Consider the following 19,660-nt stretch of genomic DNA (forward strand, 5'->3'; position numbering starts at 1 on the left):
ACTATTCAACACTCCTCCACCCCCATACCCAGGCCCCAACAAACCCTCCATGTCGCTCACCTCCTGCTCTAACCAATGTGGCTTTGGCTTAAGCAAGCTCAGAGGATTAAATAAAATCCCCACCTTAACCCTATCTTCTCTCCCCTTGCTGGCCTTTCACAGACCAGCGTGTTCTTGTGGGGAACAGAGAGCAGAAGGATTGCAGCAGAGGCCCTGGGGACTGTCTTGCTGTCTACAAGCCCGCTGGTAGTAGCTCCTCCAATACCATAGGGAAAGCCACCATGCTCTGGAAGCCTGAAGGCCTGGCCCCTAGTCCTAAATTAGCCACCAACTGGCTGTGTGACCTTGGACCAGTCACTTCCATCCTTGGGCCTCTGTTTTTCTATTTGTCAAATGTAAGACTTGGTTCCAGTGATCTCTAGGGCCTCTTCTGCTGAGCCTTGGTGCAGCTTGAGTTCTGGCAAGAAAGTCACCTCTGATGGAGATTGGGAGACTCTTTGTTCTCTGGGGGGTGGTCTGTTTACAAGACAGATATGAAGGAGAACCCTAAAGAGAGTGTGAGAGGTAGGATCGCTGCTGACACACTGGGAGCGGTAGGTAGGGGAGGGAATGGGTTCGAGAGTGAGCTCCCAGGGCAGTGTCTAGGGTTCTAGCCTTCTCTGCTGCTGCTTCTCCAGGCAGAGGGTGATGGCTGGGTCCCAACTTCCTGCCCCTTGGACGAATGCCTTAGTCCTTGTGTCAGGTCCCTGAGGGCAGAGTCCTCTGGGCCAGGGTTAGGTATGGACTTCAGGAGCTCTGAGCTCAGAGAGGCCTGGCAAATGGAGAAGAGGGAACCAGATGGCAAGTTGCTAGATCCTCAGTAGCACTTCTGTAGAGGAGGTGAGCCTGTTTTCCATTTTCTGCCTCTCTTTCATACATCCCCTTGCCCCCTTAACCATGAGGCACAGCTGCTGAAGCTGCAGGCAAATGCTGTGGGTTTCTGAAGGACTCCTGCCCTACCTAGCCTTAGGAACACAGAGCCCCGGAGACCTTCTAGCCCCATGGCATTTCTCCTGGTTATGTTTTAAACTTGATTTGATTGTATGTAATTTAGTAAGTTACCTTACTTTCTTTATGGGATGAGAAAGAGAAGAAAGCCAGAAAAAGGGAAGAAAGAGCGGAGGGAAGGAAGGCTCTGATGCAGGGCCCTGAGCATGCACAGGAGGTCAAGGTGCTGCCTCCTCTCAGTCTTAGTCCAACGTGCTTCCTAGGGCAGCTCGGGGTGAGGGAGCCAAGGCTGCTTTCCCTGAGACAAGTAGCTCCAGCTGATTTTATTCTTCAGGTTCTTCTGACTGCTTTGTATAATTTTCTTGTTCCATCTCAGTCATGTACCAGACTAGCAGTGCTTCTCCAGTTCTAAATATCTGTTTCTATATTGCTATCAACTGGAAACGCAGAGGACAAGGTACATTAATAGAGTTGTGTGTAAAGGACCCTACTTGTGTGTAGGGCCCCTATAAGTTAATGGGCTATGAGAAAACCTGTGAGCTGAAGTCTGGGCCCTTGCAACCCGCTTTGTACTGCTCAGAGGCCCTTTGGAGTGATTTCCTGGCTGCTGGCTGTGATGTAACCAGAGGTAGGTCTCCCAGGTAAGGGAGGAGGTGGCTTATAATGACCAGGCTCCCCTGTTTTTGGGTGTGCTGTGTTAAGTTAGATGCTAGTGAGCTGAATGCTTTTTACCTTCCTGAGCGTGGCTCAGCGGGGTCAGCGGTCCAGGAACAAAGTACCCTGAGCAGCAGAATTGCGTGCTGCACCTCAGAAGGCCTTAGGAGAAGGAGTGTGGGAAAAGAGAAGACCTTGGATGCCAACATGCTCCTCCCTGCTAAGCAGATAGATTGCAGGTCTGTAGGCAGCATGATCAACTGTGCCCTGGCCCCTCTTTCTGCGGGCAGCCTTCTCTCTCCTGCCCCAGCTCCAGCAGGGCACAGCCTGCTGATAAGAGCCAGTGGCTCCTGCTGAATGTGAAAGGACTGAAGATGATGTTATCCTTTCCAGGTAATAGCAGGCCTGCATTTGCCAAAGATCATGTGTCTCTAGGGCCCCTACAGAGTCACCCATAGGAGAATAAAATTTTGGAGCAGGCAAATCACCCAGCCCTTTCCCTTGAGAAATGAGGGAACTGAGACCCTGCGAGCAGAAGTTATGACTTGCCCAAAGTCATTCAGTAAGTTTGAGGCTGGAGGGGCTGGCACCTTGGTCCTCCTGACTCATGGTCAGTGCTCTTTCCACCTGGCTGCCCTGGGAAGGGGTCCTGGGGCAGCCTGAGTAGGCACAGGTGTTTTGGCCTCACTCCACTTACCCCACTGCATCACCTCCGCCTGTCCTGCTGGTGCCTGGATTTCCCTCTGTGGGACACCCTCTGCCCTAGATGGAAAAAGCACTGTGGGAGTGGGAGGAGGGACAGGATATGGGGCAGGGGAGCAAAGTCCATAGGAACCTTGCTATACCTACAGTCAGATGGCGAGGGGGATTATAAGGCCCCTCTGCCTCCAGTTCCCTGACGCAGAATCTAACTACCCAGGAGATACCTGAACCTCCAGACATTCTACATCCCAGCACCTCGTTCCTGTCTGGGTCTCCCTGGGGGAGAAAGTGAGAGAGCCAGCACCTCAGGAAGCCTTGGTGAAGAGGAAGCGGGGGTACCAGCACAGACCCAGCTGCCGGGTGGGAGCCCACTTGCGGGTGGGCAAGGGCTCTGCCTGCCCTGCCCACACACCCGTTATGCCTCCTCTTTCTTTCCGGCCTTCTTCCAGATATCCAGCATTCTCGTGCTGGGAGGTGTGCGGCTAGCAGTCATTTGTTCATTTAGCCAGCACCCTCTGAGCACCTGCTCTGGGCCAGGCCCTGTGTGAGGCATTAGGAACACAGTGGCATTAGCCATAGTCCCTGGGATCCAGGACCTTAGAGGAGAAGGACATGGAAAGGCCAAAGCCCTGAGTTCAGAGTCTCGAGGTCCAGTGGGCACAAGCCAGGAGACCTCTTGTCTTGCCTGCATACTGTAAGTGCCTAGTGAATGCAGGCTCTTTCCTTCCTTACTGTCTCTCCCTCTAAGCAATGAAGCTCACTCTCCAGAAAAGCGCTGTCAGGTGCTTTCTTCCTGACTGTGCCCAGAGGCCCTGTGTTCCCCTCTCCCTAGGCACTGCCACCTGGACACCTATGGCAGCTCTTAGAGGAAGCTGGGAAGGGTGTGAGGCTCTCCAGGGCTCCCAGAATCACCCCACACTGGCCAGCCCTATGAGGCTGGCACACACTTGAGTTTGGCTGGTTGGGAGTGTGGGCACTGGCTGGGCCAATGTCCTGGCAGCGCAGGGATGGAGTGGGTTTTCCCACTTCTCTCCCAGGCCAGCTAGCTGGAGCAGACACAGCCTCCGCCAGGGCCAGTGCCGGTGGAGTCTCGTCTCCTGGCACCCGGGCAGCCCTGATTCTGACTTGGATATGCCTGGCCACAGAGCTTATCTGGTGTCCAGGAGATGAGAACGTGTGCAAATTCTCTCTGCGCCCAGCCCTGTCTCCTTCCCTGTTTTCCTGATCAGCCCCACTGGGTTCCCATTCCTTTCCCTGTAGGCCCTGCAGGCTCAGGCCCAGGGTCCTGGAGCACCCTGCAGCCTGGGGAGCTTGGGGCAGCTGGCATGGGGCAGGCCCTGCCAGGGAAGGACAGATGCAAATCCAGTGGCTTCCACATGAAAAGAAGCTGTTTAGAATGAGCCTCTCCTTTGTGGGCCTGGAGTGCGGGACCAGCTGCTAAGGAGGCACAAGTGGGGTGGGGGTGGGGAATGGGGGAGAAGCCACCACCGCCCTCCCTCACCCCTCCTTTTTGCCCCCGCAGAGGCCCCTGGAGGGACTTTGTAATTGGTTTCTGGCTGGCACCCTCCTTCCAATTAATTAATGTAGCGATGGGAGGCTCCCAGGTTTGCTCAGGCTGTCTTTCGTACAGAATACATACATGGATTACTTCCCTGAATCCCATCAGCTCTGTCATGGTGGGGACGGTCCTCTCTATTTAGGGATGGATAAACAGAGTGTCTGAGTGGAGAGATGACCACACCCTGGTCCCAGAGCTAGTGTGGGTCAGAGGCGGGATGCATGCCCAGGTCTTCTGGCTTTGAGCCAGAACCTTTTCAATCCGATCACATAATGGTCCACAACCCATGAAGATTAATCACCATCATCATGATAATAACAGTTATTAAGCAGGCGCTGGGCATGCATGATTGCATTTACTCTGTACAACCATGGGGTAGATTCTATTATCCATCCCATATTCCAGAGGAGGAGAGTGAGGCTTAGTGAGAGTAGGTGAACTGCTCAAGGTCACAGGTTGAATGAATGGGTGGGGAGCAGGGATTTGTACCTGGGCTGTCTGACTCCAGAGAACATTTTTATCTCACTTCCAGGCCTTTGGTCCTGGGGCATGATCCTACTCTGCTTCCACTCCCCACCAGCCCCCCACCTACAACACAGTGAGCTGTTGTCTGTTGTGCCTGTGGCCCTGCCACTGAGGATGTGCAGGACAAATGCTGGTTGCCTTGAGGGTGACGCCCATGGTTGTGTCCTGCTTAGATTTGCCTGTGGTCTTTACTGGAGCTGAGAGTCATGTAAATGATTCGGGGAAGGGTGCTGGGGGAGGAGGGTGTCCTATACATGGTGTTCGTCATCAGATTGGGCTGCTTGGGCAGGGCATTCAGCCGAGGGCAGAACAAAGTATGACAGAGACAGAGCCGCCTTCTCCATTTCCATGAGGCTAGCTTCGTTCAGAGAATGCAGGTCCCTGGTCTAGGCCTGCAGCCCTTACCAGAAGCAGCCTTTTCTCCAGATAGCCCCTGATGATTTGGGGTGCCACTGGCTAGGAATGCTGGCTTTGAAGTCAAACACATGGCAGTCTGTCATTTACTTGCTGTGTATTCTTGGACAAGTTGCCTCACCTCTCTGAACATCTGTGTCCTCATCCATTCATTGGGATGGATAATAGTAACACTTAAAAGGATTGTTGTTAAGATAAAGTGAGCTGATCCATGTGAAGCACTTACCATATGCCTGACATGTGGTGTTAGCTGTTATTCTCAGGAAGACAGAAAATTAATGAGTGTCCTGGGGCTTATGAAATGAGCAGTACAGGGAACTCTGGGAATAGCAGGGGGCCTGACCTAGTCAGAGGGATCAGGAAGTGATTTTAAGCTGAGTCATGAAGGATGAGTAGGAGGTAGCAGGTGAAAGGAGGGGAGCTGAGGAGGGAGCAACAGGCCGGGGATGAATGGGCAAATGTCGGGAGTCAAAAGCCACGGACCTTGATCACTTCCTGCATGCTGGGCATTGATGAGAGCATGGTACAAGTATCCACTCATTTAATCCTCAGAGCGACATCATGGCATAGGTTACTATTATCATCCCTGCTTTACAGATAAGGACACAAGCACAGAGAAGCTAAGTCACCTGTGAAAGGTGGCCCAGTGAGGCAGGATGAAGCTGGTCCAGACCCGGACCTCTGGATTCTGGCCTCTTTCCTTCTCCCTGCCTGCTGCTTGGTGATGGGGAGGGTGGCCTGACCCTGGCTGCTTCTAAAACTGACCCAGGCAAGGGGGTGTGGAAGTGCCAAGTTCAGTTGCCCACCCCGATGCCTCATGGAGCCTCCTTGGGCCGTGTAAAGAGGCCAGAGGCCCTCCTGGCTCTCAGGCAGGAGGGAGAAGTCATTTATTTTTCCAAAAGGAAACTTTGCTCTGGCAGGAAAATTTCCACCTTATATTTTTAGTGGGCTCAATTATGACCATTTTTGTTCTTTAAATCTTTCTTATTATCTATATTGGGCCATGGTCTTTAAAGTCAAACTATAGGGAGATATGTATACAGACACACACACACACACACACAAACACACACATTTTTTCTAAAGTGTTAAAAGTCCACACCAATAGTCCCAGCTACTCAGGAGGCTGAGGCAGGAGATCATCCTGGGCAACATAGTGAGACCCTACCTCTAAAAAAATCAAACAAAAAAAAACCCCTAAGTGTCGAGTTTGGTGTCTGCTCTGCCTGAGCTCAGAGAAGGTGGATGTTTTACATGGTGTTCATGCCATAGGCTTAAACTTACTGGCCCCTGTATGAGAAAAATGTTAACACCCCTGGAGGCTCTGGCTGCCCAGAGTGGTGGTGTGTGGAGGCTCACCCTGGGTAGGTGCTCATGCTAATTGCTGGGAAGCCTCCATGATCAATATCTAACTCTGGAGATGTCTGAGGTCATCTGGGCCAGCCCTCTGCCTGTACGGCACTCTACACTTTTTAGGAATATGAGAATAATTCCTAATTTTAATTTAGATTAGTTTAAGAAATACTAATTTAATAGTAGGCAGTTCCCAGCCTTTCACCGGGTGCTAGGTCCCTGCTTTCAAGGGACCAACAGACAATAACAGTAACAGTAATAATAGAAGCGGCTAGCCCTTCCAGAGCACTTAGTTTATGCCAAGCGTATACAGTATGTTTTATATGTATTAATTGATTTAAGCTTCATGACAGCCTATGAAGTCTGTGCTATTATTATCCCCCTTTCTGTGGCTGCAGAAATGGAGGTCCAGGGAAGGAAGGGAGGTAACTTTTACAGTTTTCCCACAGCCAGTCAGGGACTCAGCCTGCCTCACAGGCCTTCTGTCTTGCCACTTTGTCAGGCTGGTGGGAATGACCCTGAAACATGTGGTCCAGAGCATGGGACCTGGAGGCAGAAGACCCAGGCCTTGCTCTTGCCTCTGCTCCTTACTGTGTGACTTGGGCTAGTCCCTGGATGTCTCTGAGCCTCTGTGAAAATGGAGTTAGTAGTCTATCTCTGTAGGGTGCTCTAATATTTAAGTAACATGGAAAGATGTAAATAAGGCGCTTTGTAGATGTCATGGCAGGAAATGGTTTATTGTGATGTCTAATCTGTGCCCCCTCCTTTCCTCTTCCTCACCAGTATTTCAAGGCCCTCAGATTTAGGCAGTTCCTTCCAATAGCTAGCCCACTTCTCCCCTGCTGTAGTCCTCATTTCAGAATTGATTCATACTCTGTGGGTGGAAGAAAAAAGTTCATCTCTTCCAAACAGCCTCTATCTGTTTTTACTCTGTCAGGCTAGTTTGGTGCAGATGAAATGTTGCTTTTCTCTCTTCCTGTTCTGTCTATTTTGGCTGTTTTAATATGCTTGGGACAAATAATCTGGCTATAAAAATGTGGTGTCCTGCTTTCATTTGAAAAGTGAGCCAAATAAAGCATCCAAACCTTGATCTGTATTATCCCGGCTCTCTGTAGATCAGAGCTCCCTGTGGAAGGCGAGGGAAGGTGGGACCCAGAGCACAGTCCTACCTGGGTCCCTGGGCAGAGAGACCAGGTTCCCACTGTCAAATGACCTTGATCTTTGCTCCAGATACCTCCCGATGCCCCCGGGGCTCAGACCTGCTTTTCCTTTAGGTTTATGGAAAGGAATAGCCTCTACTAGCTTGAGGCATTTGCAGCAAATCATTTAAACACCTTGAGTCTGATTTCAGAACTAACAGTTTTATAATCTGGAATCTGGTAGAATTTCCAGGACGTGGAACGGCTGATGGAAAGAAAGGTGTTGGTGGAAGGCGACAAAGAGATTTAATTCCTGAGGATTTTTATTTAACTCCTAAAGAAATTGCTGGTTATGCCTGCCCTGCTGACCTCCAGGTGAAAGACCAGCTTGCAGAAATGCGTGGGGAAATTTGGGATTCCGAGAAATTTGGAATTCTGGGAAAGGGGATTTCTGCATACCTGAGTGGCCAGCTGATAACTTTATCATCACAAATCTGTCTTCTAGAGACCCTGAGTCTGCCTTCCTGCCTTACTCATTAAAAGATCTGGGAACAAACTCAAGTTATTATGGATTGAGGCTGTTTCAGGGCTTGAGCTGTCCTGTTAAACTGACCTTTTCAGGGTTCGGATCCACATTAATTTCTCAATCCTTGGAGCCCCTGTAGCATGTGATCCCTGGTATACCAGCCAGCAGGTAAAGGCCTAATGCTCCATGTTGTTTGCTGATTATCTTATGAGCATGGTCTTTGGCTCCCTAACTTGTGAGCTTGCTGAAGCTAGAGATTAGGTCTGATTCTTTTTAGTAGCTTTCACAGCATTCATCAAAGGGCTGTGCATGCCAGTAAGAGTGTGTTGTGGATTTTTTGAATACCAGGTATAGACATATAAAATTTGGCAGGATTTGGAGCAAACCTAAAACATTCCCTGTTGCTGCTTGGGCAAAATCTCTACTGTTAGAGATCTGTGGACTGCTACAGCCGGAAGGGACTTTAAAGATGTACAGTAGACACCCCCATTTTGCAGAGGAGAAAACTGAAGTCCTAGAAAGTTTTCCAAGGGGGTATAGGGAAGATGTGGCTGAGTGGGAACTGGGGCTCCCCCCAAGTTACTGGCAGGCTCAGGTTGGGTTTTCCAATTCTGTGGGTTTTTTTCGAGGTTTCTAGTAGTTGCCCAATGTTGGCAGGCCAAGGACTGATTCAAAAGTGGGGAATGGGAGAAAGTTCCAGAAAGGAGACTTTGAGAACTTAACCTAGATGGGAGGAGGCACCTGGTTGGAGAGACTTGGCTCCCCAAGTGACCAGCTAGGAGTGCCCTGACCAGAGGCCTGGTTTGGCAGTGGCAGAGGCAGAGGGAGCAACTTTGGAGCCCTTTCTGCTCAACCATCAGGCTGTGGCTGCCCAGGCCTGGCAGTGCATGCCCTCCATGCCTGGCTGCCCCCCTGGCCTCCACAGTGGCCCATGACCCCCGGCTCTCCCTCCTGGAAGCTGGCCGTCCTGGCACACTGGGCTGCCAGCAATCTTTCCCTCCTTTGTTTCTCTGAAACCATGAGAAGGGCCGCTGAGTTGGGAGCCTGGGTTGCTAAGAGCTTTCCTCAGGCCAGACCTTATCACCAGCTTGAGAAGTCTCCTGGCCAAGATTTCCCTGGAACTCTGGCTCAGAAGGAGGGAGAATGGGTGGAGGGAAGGGGAGAGGGTACTCAGGAGCCACAAACAAAGCTGCCCGTCTGTGCCACCGCCCCCCCTCCCAGGACAAGAGTGTAGGAGCAGCCTGGGAGCCACAAGCTCAGTGGGCCTTTGCTTTTTGAAGAGCAGCGGGAACAATGGAACAACAAAGCTCTTCGGAGGCTGCCCCCCCATGCCCAGCCCTGCACTTCTGTTCTCTCAGGTACCCCCATAACTCTGCTGTTACCCCCACTTTTCAGAGGGGGAGACAGCCTCCAAGGGGATGGCCTGCCCTGCTTCACAGGGCAGGAAGGGGCAAACTGGGCCGTAACCCGCTGGCTGCACCGCCCCATGCACAAGCAGGAGCTGCAGGCCAGCTGGCCTGGCAGTGGATGGCCGAGGGTGCTGCGGGGCCGCTGGTTTAGAAGGTCCTCCCCTACCACCTCGCTTAGAACCCACTATAGAATTCCCTTCCTTTGGGTCTTTAGGTGTTCTTAAAAATACAAATCCCCCTGAGGGGGTAATAATGCCCTAAGTGGTTGTCATTGACTGGACCCAGCCTGCTGGGAGGAAAACACTAGAGTAGGTGCAGGAGGGATTCCTGAGAGGCAAATGAGGCAGGAGGGAGAGCTGGTTACTGTAAGTGAGCCAGTTTTGCCAGGGAAGTGAGTGTAGAGAGGAGAGGACAGCCAAGCTTGTTCTGTGTTCCTCTCCACCCTGGCTGCCCTGTTCTCCTGTGCAGGGCCGCCTTCCCCATCCCTACCTTTGTACAAGTAAAACGAGGACTGAGATTTATTAAAAAAAATTTGCTGAGCCCTGTGTGCCAGGCCCTAAGTGGCACTGAGGGTGCAGGGATGAACCAAAGCAGTCTTTGTCTCCAGGGGGATCCTGGTCTGGGGCGGGGACACAGGCCACTCAGAAGGACACATGGCTGCAGGGATGTTGGAGAAGGGAGGCTGATGGGTGGAGGCGTGGAACAGCAGTGACAGGGACATGTGCACAGAATTGTGAAACTATGAGAGACGTGGCTGCGCAGGCCAAGGAAGCTCTCTGGAAGGAGAGATCTTCCCTCAGTCTTCCAGGATGAGTAGGCAGAGGCAGATGAAGAAGCAGGAAAGGCATTCCAGGTTGAGCGGGCAGCGTGAACAAAGGAATGGAAGGGGAAACATGTTTGGCTTATTCTAGGAGAGAACCAGTTGGGTGCTGCTGGGCTGGAAATGGAGGGGCTGCATGTGGCTGGACAGGCAGGCAGGGGCCATGGGGAGCTTTGGATGCCAAGCCAAGAAGCTTGAGCTTCATTGTGTGGTGATGCTGGGAGCCCTAGAGGGGCTTTAAGCAAAGGAGTGATGTGATCCTGTTCACACTTTAGGTGGTCTGCACCTACCCACGTCGCCCTAGAGGCAGAGAGGTGAGTGGACATTCCCGAAGCCTATGTGCAATGAGGCAGGGAAGGGGTTTCTGAGCCCCTAGCCCAGACTTCCTGAAGGTCTCTCCCTGTGCCTGGGAGCTGAGTGTCAAATGTGTCCCACCTGCTACCCTAAGAAGGGAGTCCTGGCCTGCACCACTCCATGGTATGGGCCTTTCCCATCTGCCTGGGCTGCCAGATGGTTTGATCTAAGGGTTGAGAACATAGGAGGGGGCAGAGGACCAGAAGTTTCCTTCTAGGAAAACGTGGTTATGGCATGGCGAGAAGAGCACTGGAATGGGATTTCAGGAGCTCCTGCCTAAACCCTAGCCCTGACCCTCCCTGGCTGTGTGATCTTGGGTTGGTCACTTCTTCCTCTGGTTGGGGACTGCCTCACCTGGTTTGAGGCTGGGTGCAGAAGTGAGCTTCTGGATGCGAGTTTATGCCCTGATGCTGCCCAGCCTTGGGCCCTGTTTCACCCTCCTCCCTTCCCCGGTGTCCCCAGACTGTGCAGCCAGTGTGTCTCCTTCTGCGCAGTGTCCTCCAACCACACATCCACTCCAGACTGAGAGTTATGACAAGTTCATGAGACTTGGAGGTTGAGGACCAGAGTTTGAGTCCTGCCAGCTTGCTTGCTTGGAGGAAGTCTCAACCTTTGTGTTCATTGTCATACATTTGGTGTAAATTCCAGCCCTTGGCACACATAAGGGAATTTTCTGAGTCAGTGTCTTTCATGTCTCTTGGATATACCCCACCTGTGCTTATTGTGTCTATTTCATTGGGAGAGCCCTCATCTGATGGAATTCTATATCCAGTTTTTAGCGGTTACCTGGGGTGGGGATAGGGGTAGAGTATTAACTGAGATAGGGTATGAGAGAAACTTCTGGAGTGATGGTGGTTACATGAATGCATACATGTATAAAAATCTGTTAAGGCAAACACTTAAGATTTGTGCACTATAGGTATGTTATATATATTTTACATCTCAATTAAAAATAAATAAATGAAAAAAGATTCTTCCCAGCTTTCTGGTTCAAGTCCCACCTCTCTGCATCTATTCATATATTCATTCACTCTATAAATATTTGTTTGTGCTCCAGCCAGCCCAGGCATACAGAGATGGAGGGGCTGGTCTGTGTACTGTACAGTAGGTACAGAATGTACAGCATTCTCGTCTGTGTACTGTCATGGGACCTCAGAAGCACAGAACCTTCGGGGCTCATGGGGATATTGACCATGGAGGTGGTTCTCAACCCCGGCTGCAAATCACCTGGTGAGGTTTAAATGCCTGTCTCCAGGGCCAGCTTCATGTATGTTTTAGTCCATTTTCTGCTTCTGTAACAGAATACCACAGACTGGGTAGTTTATAAAGAACAGAAGTTTATTTGGCTTATAGTTCTAGAGACTGAGAAGTCTAAGAGCATGGCACCAGCATCTGGTGAGGGTCATCCCATGGCAGAGGCATCACATCATAGTGAGTGTGTGAGACAGAGAGAGGAAATTGGGCCAAACTCATTCTTTCATCAGGAGCCCACTCCCAGGATAATCACATTAATTAACTTGTGAGGGCAGAGCTCTCATGACTTAATCCCCTCTTAAAGGCCCCATCTCTTAATACTGTTACGTTGGCAATTAAATTTCAACATGAGTTTTGGCAGAGACATTCAAACCATAGTCATGGGTGTATGACCTGTTCAACATTTGGTTTAATGTTCTGTTGTCACTGTCTTGAAATTCTTAAAAACTTTTGAAAAAGGGGACCTGCAAATGAAATAGTTGGTCCTCCCTGTCCTCCTTCCCCCAGAACAATAGAATCAGAATCTCTGAGAGGTGGGGTCCAGGCATTCACATTTCTTAAAAGCTGAGCTTCCATTCTTTAGCAGCCAGGTCTGGATGTAGCCCTACTCCTAGTGAAACACAATCTGGAGCCTCGTTCTCTGGACACTTGTGACTGAGCTGAAACAATAAGACTTCACACATGAGAGTGTCACAAGAGCAATTCCTGGGCAACGGTGGCAGAAAGCTACAAGGGAGCTCAGAGAGGAGGGGGAAAAGACCCTCTCTGGGTTTGCTTTTTTTTTTGCAACTCTGAAAAGAACTATCAGTCCAGTTTGTCTGTCCCTTGATAGTATTTCCAGAAGCGGATGAGCTGTGAAGTGAGTTTGCTCTGAGGCGGCGAAGTGGGTGTAGGACGCATTGCACTGTGCAAAGGTCCCATTGTGGGGTGGGAAGGTCAAGGAAGGCTTCATGGAGGAGGTGGCACATGAGCCATCCTGACCTTAGAAGGGTGAGAGAAGAGAAGAGAAGAGGAGAAAAGGCAAAAGGACAAATGCATTTAAGAAGGGGAAGGGCTCATTTGGGGGAAAGGGAGGAACTAGGCTAACTGGAGTATGACTTGAGCAGAGAGAGATGTGGTTGGGTGGCACAGGAAATGACAGTCTGAAGTCAGAATCCTGTCAGCAATGGGGAGCTGCTGAATGTTCTGGATCCAAGAATAACGTGCTCCATAAATGTCTGAATGAATAAACAAAAGCGGTGTTTGGGGGAGACATAAAGGGGATTGACCCTCTAAATCGCGGAGGTTTGCAGCCAGAACTCTGGTCCACCTGGCATGGAAGGCTCTGCACCCACTTCCCCATAGGTGGTGCCTGTCTGTGCAGGAACCTGGTGTCCCCTGCAGTATGGTCCAGGGGCAGCAGTGACTGAAGCATCCCCAAGAATAGCAGACATGGAACAGACCATTTCCTCCCATTTCTAGGAACAGCAAGCCGTGGGTGGATGGGTAGGTGGAGGTGCTTTTGGTACAAGCTGAGCTGTGCTCTCCAGCTCTCACCAGGTTCCCCAGCCCAGGTGAGCAGCCCTGGCAGGAAGGTGCTATCTTGTATCTCCCATGGCCTGGTGGACACTAATTCCTTGGGCAGGGTGGTCCCTGCTTGGAATAGAGGAGCCCCGATTTCTGAATAACCAGCAGCAGATCAAAAGCAGATCTGTTTGTTTCTGTCTCCTGAAATATTTATGCAGGAAGATGAGAAAGGGGCTCTGTTTATTGAACTCATCCTCCAGGGAAGAAGCCGTGGGGAAAGAGCCACTTCCCGTGTCTGCGAGCCAATGAGCAGAGATGGAATTTCTTTGGGTTTGAAGCGAGACAGAGCCTGTATGCTTGCAGAAGGAAGTGGGGTGGGATTCCTGGAGAGGACAGAAAGCCCTCTCAACCTCTTGCCTCCAGTCCCAGGAAAGCTTTTCAGCACATACTTTCCTGGCGACTCCAAATAATAACAATTGAAATCTCAGCCTTGTTTCTATTCTGGGCTTTGCCTCTATCATGCTGTGTGACCTTAGGCAAGTTGTTAACCTCTCTGGATCGTTTTTTTCCAATTCTGAAAAGAGCGAACTGTCAGTCCAGTTCTAGCTGTCTGTGCAGTTCTAGCTATCAGTCCAGTTCTGTCTGCCCCTTGATAGTATTTTGAGAGTCAGTTGAGTTGTGCAGTGAAGTGGATTTAGAAAGCATTGCACCATGCAAAGTCCCAACTCTGCAGCATTCAAGGCCAGAGAACTGGCTGAGTGGCCAGCCAAGTGGCAGCCTCAGCTGTGACTTGTGGGGTCAGGCCAGAGGGAGTACTCTCTTGAGCTGGGCCCTACCCTGCCTCAGGCTGGGACAAAGGGGCCCCCTCCCTCTTTCCTCCTCCAGCTAAGCCCTTCTGTCCTGTGTCCCTGAGAACACTGGCAGGATTTCCTCCCAGGAAGGGGGACATGGATGTCCAGTTTACATCCCTGGGAGTTGCAGACACCAGAGAAGCAAGGCAGCACTTTCCCATGACAGTGGGATACGCCTTGTCGTCAGATGTAGAAGCCTGGGGCTCCAGGCCCTGAGCCATGCAGCAGGGCTCAGGTCATCTGCTGTCCTCCCTTAGGGGACTGGGATCCCCTGCCCTCAGTTCAGCCCCTTGGGCAGGGCTTCAGGGGCTTCTCCCAGGGGTGGGTTCTGTTCTCAGCTCTGTGACTGGCTTGGTCTTCCTGTTTCCCATGGTGGACCTCATGAGTGGTAAAGTTAATAACAGTTATTATCACTAGACCAATCCAAATCTTAATACAAAATACCATCAATTAAGCACCTGCTCCATGCCAGGCTCTGTACTGGCTCAGGGGACACACAGAGGGGACCAATTTCCCCAGCCTTTAAGGAAGTTGAATTCTGCCTAGGAGGCAGACAGGCAAACAAATATGGAGGAAGCGATTGGCCTGGCTTTGAATGCGAGTCCTAAAGGCCGAGGGACCCTGATGAGACTGAGCGGGCATCTGAGAGGAGGTGGTGTTGGAGTGTGGCTCTGAACCTAGGTGAGGGAAGGAGCAGCGTGAGGAGAGGCCAGGGCAGTGACACCCTGGGGTGCTCCCGAGCCACGAGGGTGCCCAGTGAGGTTTGAGTGCGGAGGGTCAGGGGCTGGGAAGGTGATGAGGGCTTAGGGGTGGCTTGTGGGGAGGTGGGTGTTGTGCAGGAGTGCTGCTCCTGGGCCCATGTGTATCAGTCCGTCCATGAAGAGCCTTTTAGTAGTAAAGAGATGCGAAGAAGTCATTAGATTCCACAACAATAAATCTTCATTAAGCATGCACTGTGCCCATGACCCTAGGTGATGGGACAGTCCACATGGGTGAATAAAACAGGAACAGTCCCTGCCATCAGGGACAGGCCCGGGAGGGTGGGGAGACAGGACAGAACACAATCCTGACATCAGTGGTAGAAATGCTGTTAAAGAGAATACAGGGGCATGGGGGGGTAGGGGTTGGGGGTTGTGAGAAGGGGATCCCCTGTGATATGAAGCGGGGATAGAGCCCCATGGGATCTAGGGGGATCTTTCTGGCTGAGAGAGAAGCAATTTTGAGGCTCCAGCAGGAGCCTGCCTGCCACGGAAAGCACAGTGAGCAGGCCTGGTCTGGTGGGAAAGGAGATTGAAGAGGAAGGTGGGTTCTGGCTCCCATAAGGCTGGCCTGTGCTAGCTGCTCACTAATATTTCTCGACTGACTGGGAGGACCGATAGGTGAAGGATAAGGCTGGAGGCCTGGAGCCCAGCAGCCATGTTGAGGTGGTGAGGATGGAGCCAGGGCAGAGGCAGCAGGCACAGGGAAGATGTATCTTCAGGCCTTGGGGATGGTGAGGGAGGAGAGGGGTACAACACAGCAGCCAGAGTCTTCCCGGAGCTCCTGGGAGAAGATCCAGATCCACAAACCCATGGGGAGAAATGGCCGCGCATCACCACAGAGCGCTCCCCACGCCCCCTCCCACAGGCCACCCCAGCCACTCTGGCCTCCTGACCTGGGGCCCATGGAACCTGTCCAGTGGTTCTCCTCCTGCCTGCCTTCTGGAGGGTGCTCCAAACTGGGTCTTGTCCTCCAGCAGGGCCAGCAGGGCTCCGCAGAAGTCCTCAGGGACCGCCCTCCCCTGCCAGCCTCACCTCGAGTCCAACCTCATTAGTATTTTGAGCAGAAGCATATATATATCTTTTTTTTTTTTTCCTGCAGGGAATTGGTGGCCTGCTCATTTCAAATTGCGTAAAACCAAAGAGCAATTAAGAGGCACAGCCTTCTCGGGTCAAGGAGAGATGACAGAGAGAGGTGGCTTTGCTCGCCTGGCTGCTGGCACATCTTTTCCAGGCTGGCCTGGTTTTGGGGTGACAGGGAGGGGAGATGCTGTAGGATTTTAATTCACCAGCAACAAAATACAAACGAGTAGGACAGAATCACTAATGCTTATTCAGCACTTACCATGTTCCAGGGGCAGTCCTAATTGTTTTACACACACCTCATATCACCCTTTCAATACCTGGAAAGCACAGGGAGATGGCTCCTACTGTTATGCCCATTCTGTGAAACTGAGGCTCCAAGGGGTTAAGCAGCATGCCCAAGGTCACACAACAGAAATGGAACCTATTGGTTTCTATGCATAGAAAAGGTTCTATTGCATCCCCATTGCACCCCAGGGCCCATGCTGTTAACTACCTGGCTGTTTGGCCTCTCAAAAGCATTGCGTTTAGCCAATCCCTTCTTCCTAATTTCTGTTTCCCCCGCCATCAAAAAAAAAAAACAAACAAACTCCTCCATTGCTATGGAGCTCAGAGGCTTCACCAGGGTTACTGTGGTGAACAAGGGCAGAGAGGAACCTCGGGCAGAAGTCCAGCCTGCAGCTCCCATCCTTGTCCCTTCCCCAGTGGCCTGCACAGTTAGACCCATTGCCCTTGGCAGGTGTGGAGGCATCTGACCCATTAGGGGGCCACTGTGGTGGTCCAGGCAAGAGGCCTAAGCTGACCGGGGGGAACCAGTGAGGGCTGAGAGGAGGGCAGGATGCAGGGTGACGTTTTGGAAGTTGATGAGTCTGTGGGGGTGGGTATGAGTTAGAAGTCAGTGGAGAACCATGGCCACACAGTCAAGAGTGACAGAGAACCCAGGAGAAAGAGGTGGCGCTGATTTCTCCACCTTTGTTTCAGATCCAGACCCCCTCCACTACCTGGATCACCCACCTTGTTCCATAGACTTGGCTCTGAGAGCATTTTCACTCTTTCAGAGAATCAGATCCCAGAGGCTGAACGAAGTTCAGTGCCCTGGGCTCTGTAGGCAGCCCCTGGAGAAGAGGGCAGGCAGTCTGGCTGGAATTGGGGTGTCCTGGCTCTCAGGGAACTGAGCTGGTTCCTGGCCCAGGCCATGTGGGTTTTGGGATTTTAGCATTGCTAAACCCTCCTAGAACTGCTGTGTGTGTGCACATAAGCGTGCGCGTTGTTAGGGGGTGGAGATAAACGGGAAGTTTTGCTGTCTCTGCTTCTCTATTATGCGTGGTCAGTGATTTTTACTAATAGTAACCTTCTGGGGAAAAAATGATCCAAGGGCAGCAGTCCAATTTTCTCTAGAGAGTAGGCCTGCTTTCTAAAAAAGGCCTCAACCTGAGAGAAGCCAGAAGGAGTTCATACCCTAGACTAGAGAAGCCAGTCCCCGGTGAGCACCGGCATGCCTGTCTCCAGACTCCATTCCTGCCCTAGAGCCCGCTTGGCCTTGAACGCCTCTCTGCAGCAGCCTAATCTCCCCAGCTCCTTACTTTGGAGTTTTAATTCGAGCGCAACCTAGCTCTCCCCTGTGCCTTCCCATCTCTTTGCTGGGCACCATGGAGCTAATCTGCTAACTGGACTTTGTTTAGAAATCTGGGGGTTTGTACAGAAACGCTGCCAAAAGAAAGTTTCTGTTCTGTCCAGACCCTCCTGAGGCCTGGAAGAGTGACTCTGCTTGTGGGAAGCTGGTGGGGATGGGAGCTGGGGCAGCCGTGCTGTGAGTCTGTCCTGGGAACAGGCCGAAGCTCGGTCTGGAGCTGGTCTGGACTAGGAGAGTGGGGCTAGGGGTTAGGGGATCCACCAGCCTGTACTCCTAGAGCCCATTGCCCCATCCTTTGGCTCGGCCCTGCCCAAACCACTTGGCTAGGCATTCAAAGCCTTCACTCTCTGGCCACTGTTTACCTCCTTGGCCCCTGCTCAAACCAGACGCTGGTCGGCTTAGTGCCCCCAAACTCAACCTCTGCTTTTCTGCTCCCTCTCTACTTGAAAAGTCTGATTCCTGCTTTCAAAGCCCAAAGCGCCGCCTCCTCCACAGAGCCTTCTCTGATCTCTCCTTGCTCCAAACTCCATCCTTCTCATGCCACTGCTCTGATGAGATAGTTATATCTGAACATGTCTTGTCTCTCCTGCCAGAGGGCAAGCCCCATGCCCTGAGTGGGAGGGAGCGTGTTGCACCACAGATCCCATTGGGTGCTCCTGCTGTGCCTGGCCCTATAGATGTTCAATTACAGATTTTTGAATGATGTATTTATATTTTTTGCACGGATATAAGAATCTATTCTGTACATGCATCATAGCTTCAGCCATATAAGATGCATTTGTTGGCAAATTCATCAGAGGGTGCAGAATAAAGCCACCCAACTCTGTCCCCACAAGGGCCTGAGACAGCTATAGGGAGCTTATTCTTCCTTTGTTCAGTTGCCCCCACCCCCACGCTGCCCAGACAGATCTGGGTTGCCCTTGAGGAATTCTAAAGGAGGGAATGCACTCTCCACTGCCTCTCAGACCTTCCACCCAAGAGAGGCAGTACCCTGGTGACCTCATGACAGTAGTGTGCCCTCCCCAGGCTCTCCCCTCCCCTGGGAGGCTGCCATATGCTTTCCGGACATCCGGGTCTCATTATGCTGTGACTCAAAAATTAATCTTGTCTAATTGTGCTCCAGGCCTGAGTGAATTCAGGGACTATTAGCCAGGCTCTGTGGGCCTGGGGTCTCCATGGCAACGAGGATGCATCATAATGAACTGCGTCCTTGGAGACTGGCTAGGAGGCATGCCCCTCCCACCCCTTGGTGTGGACTGCTGCTGCTGTCCCTGCTGCTTGGGGTAGGCCCCCTCCAGAGGGGACCTGGGGCTGGCAGAGGGAGTAGAGACAGTTTCTGTGTGTAGCCTACAGTCTGTCTCAGTGCTTCAGGGATAAAAGGTACTCGCAGATGGATGATCCCACAGCTTTATTGTTGGCTGAAGATTTCTTCAACAAACAAACAAGCCTCCATCTAAAAACCACACACACAGCACATCAAATTCCAATAGCCTAAGTGCTGCTTGTTTTGCAAATCTTTCTAAAATGTGAAAATTGCACTCCTTCATGGAGGCCTGGCTCCAGTGTCACCTCCTCCAGGAAGCCTTCCTGAATGTTTGCATCTTTCCCAGCCCCATTCTGCCACTGTGCTTGGTTTGTGAGCCAGGGACATTTTTCAGCACAATCTGCCAAGGAGTGGACTTCCCTGAGTACGCACTATGCTCCCTTCCCACCAGCAGACAAGCTCCTCCAGCATGGATAAACCACCACTGCCCTCCTCTATGGGGTCCTAGACCTGGGTCCCCTGTAGGACTCAGTCAGAAAGACAAAGGGGTCTTTGTTAACAGCCTGTCTCTGAACTCTGTCCCACCCCCAGACCCAGGCTGGGGGGCTTTTCTCTGGATGTGGCTTCTGGGGCCTTCAGATACCCTCCTGCCCACTATGACCATGGGTGCTGACCAGTGGGCAGACACTTTGCCTTCCCTATCTAAGGAAGAGGGGCTGCCCTAAAACCAGGCCTTTGGGGAAGATGTGGAGAAGAAAAGGACATTTGAGGAAATGAAAACAGTAAATGGCACAGCCCTGGCCCAGCCTCCAGCTTCCTGGCCCTTGAGCCCCTCAGCCTGGTCCCCCATAGGGAGACATGAAGCGTGGG

The 19,660-nt window shown here is 51.7% G+C and overlaps 1 protein-coding gene across 2 annotated transcripts in view; it reads left to right on the top strand.

The window, feature by feature from the left end:
• CORO2B (coronin 2B) overlaps positions 1-19,660 on the top strand; it is a 151,612-nt gene that overhangs the window by 2,917 nt on the left and 129,035 nt on the right. Inside the window, exon 1 of one of the 2 annotated variants that reach the window (XM_030814651.1) lies at positions 856-879. The exons of the other annotated variant lie outside the window; for it this stretch is intronic. The gene's annotated coding sequence lies outside the window, so the exon portion shown is untranslated. Of the gene's footprint in view, positions 1-855; positions 880-19,660 lie in introns of those variants that run through there. 2 annotated transcript variants of the gene reach the window in all.

This window comes from Nomascus leucogenys, chromosome 6 (assembly GCF_006542625.1).
Source record: "Nomascus leucogenys isolate Asia chromosome 6, Asia_NLE_v1, whole genome shotgun sequence".
NCBI classification, from domain to species: domain Eukaryota; kingdom Metazoa; phylum Chordata; class Mammalia; order Primates; family Hylobatidae; genus Nomascus; species Nomascus leucogenys.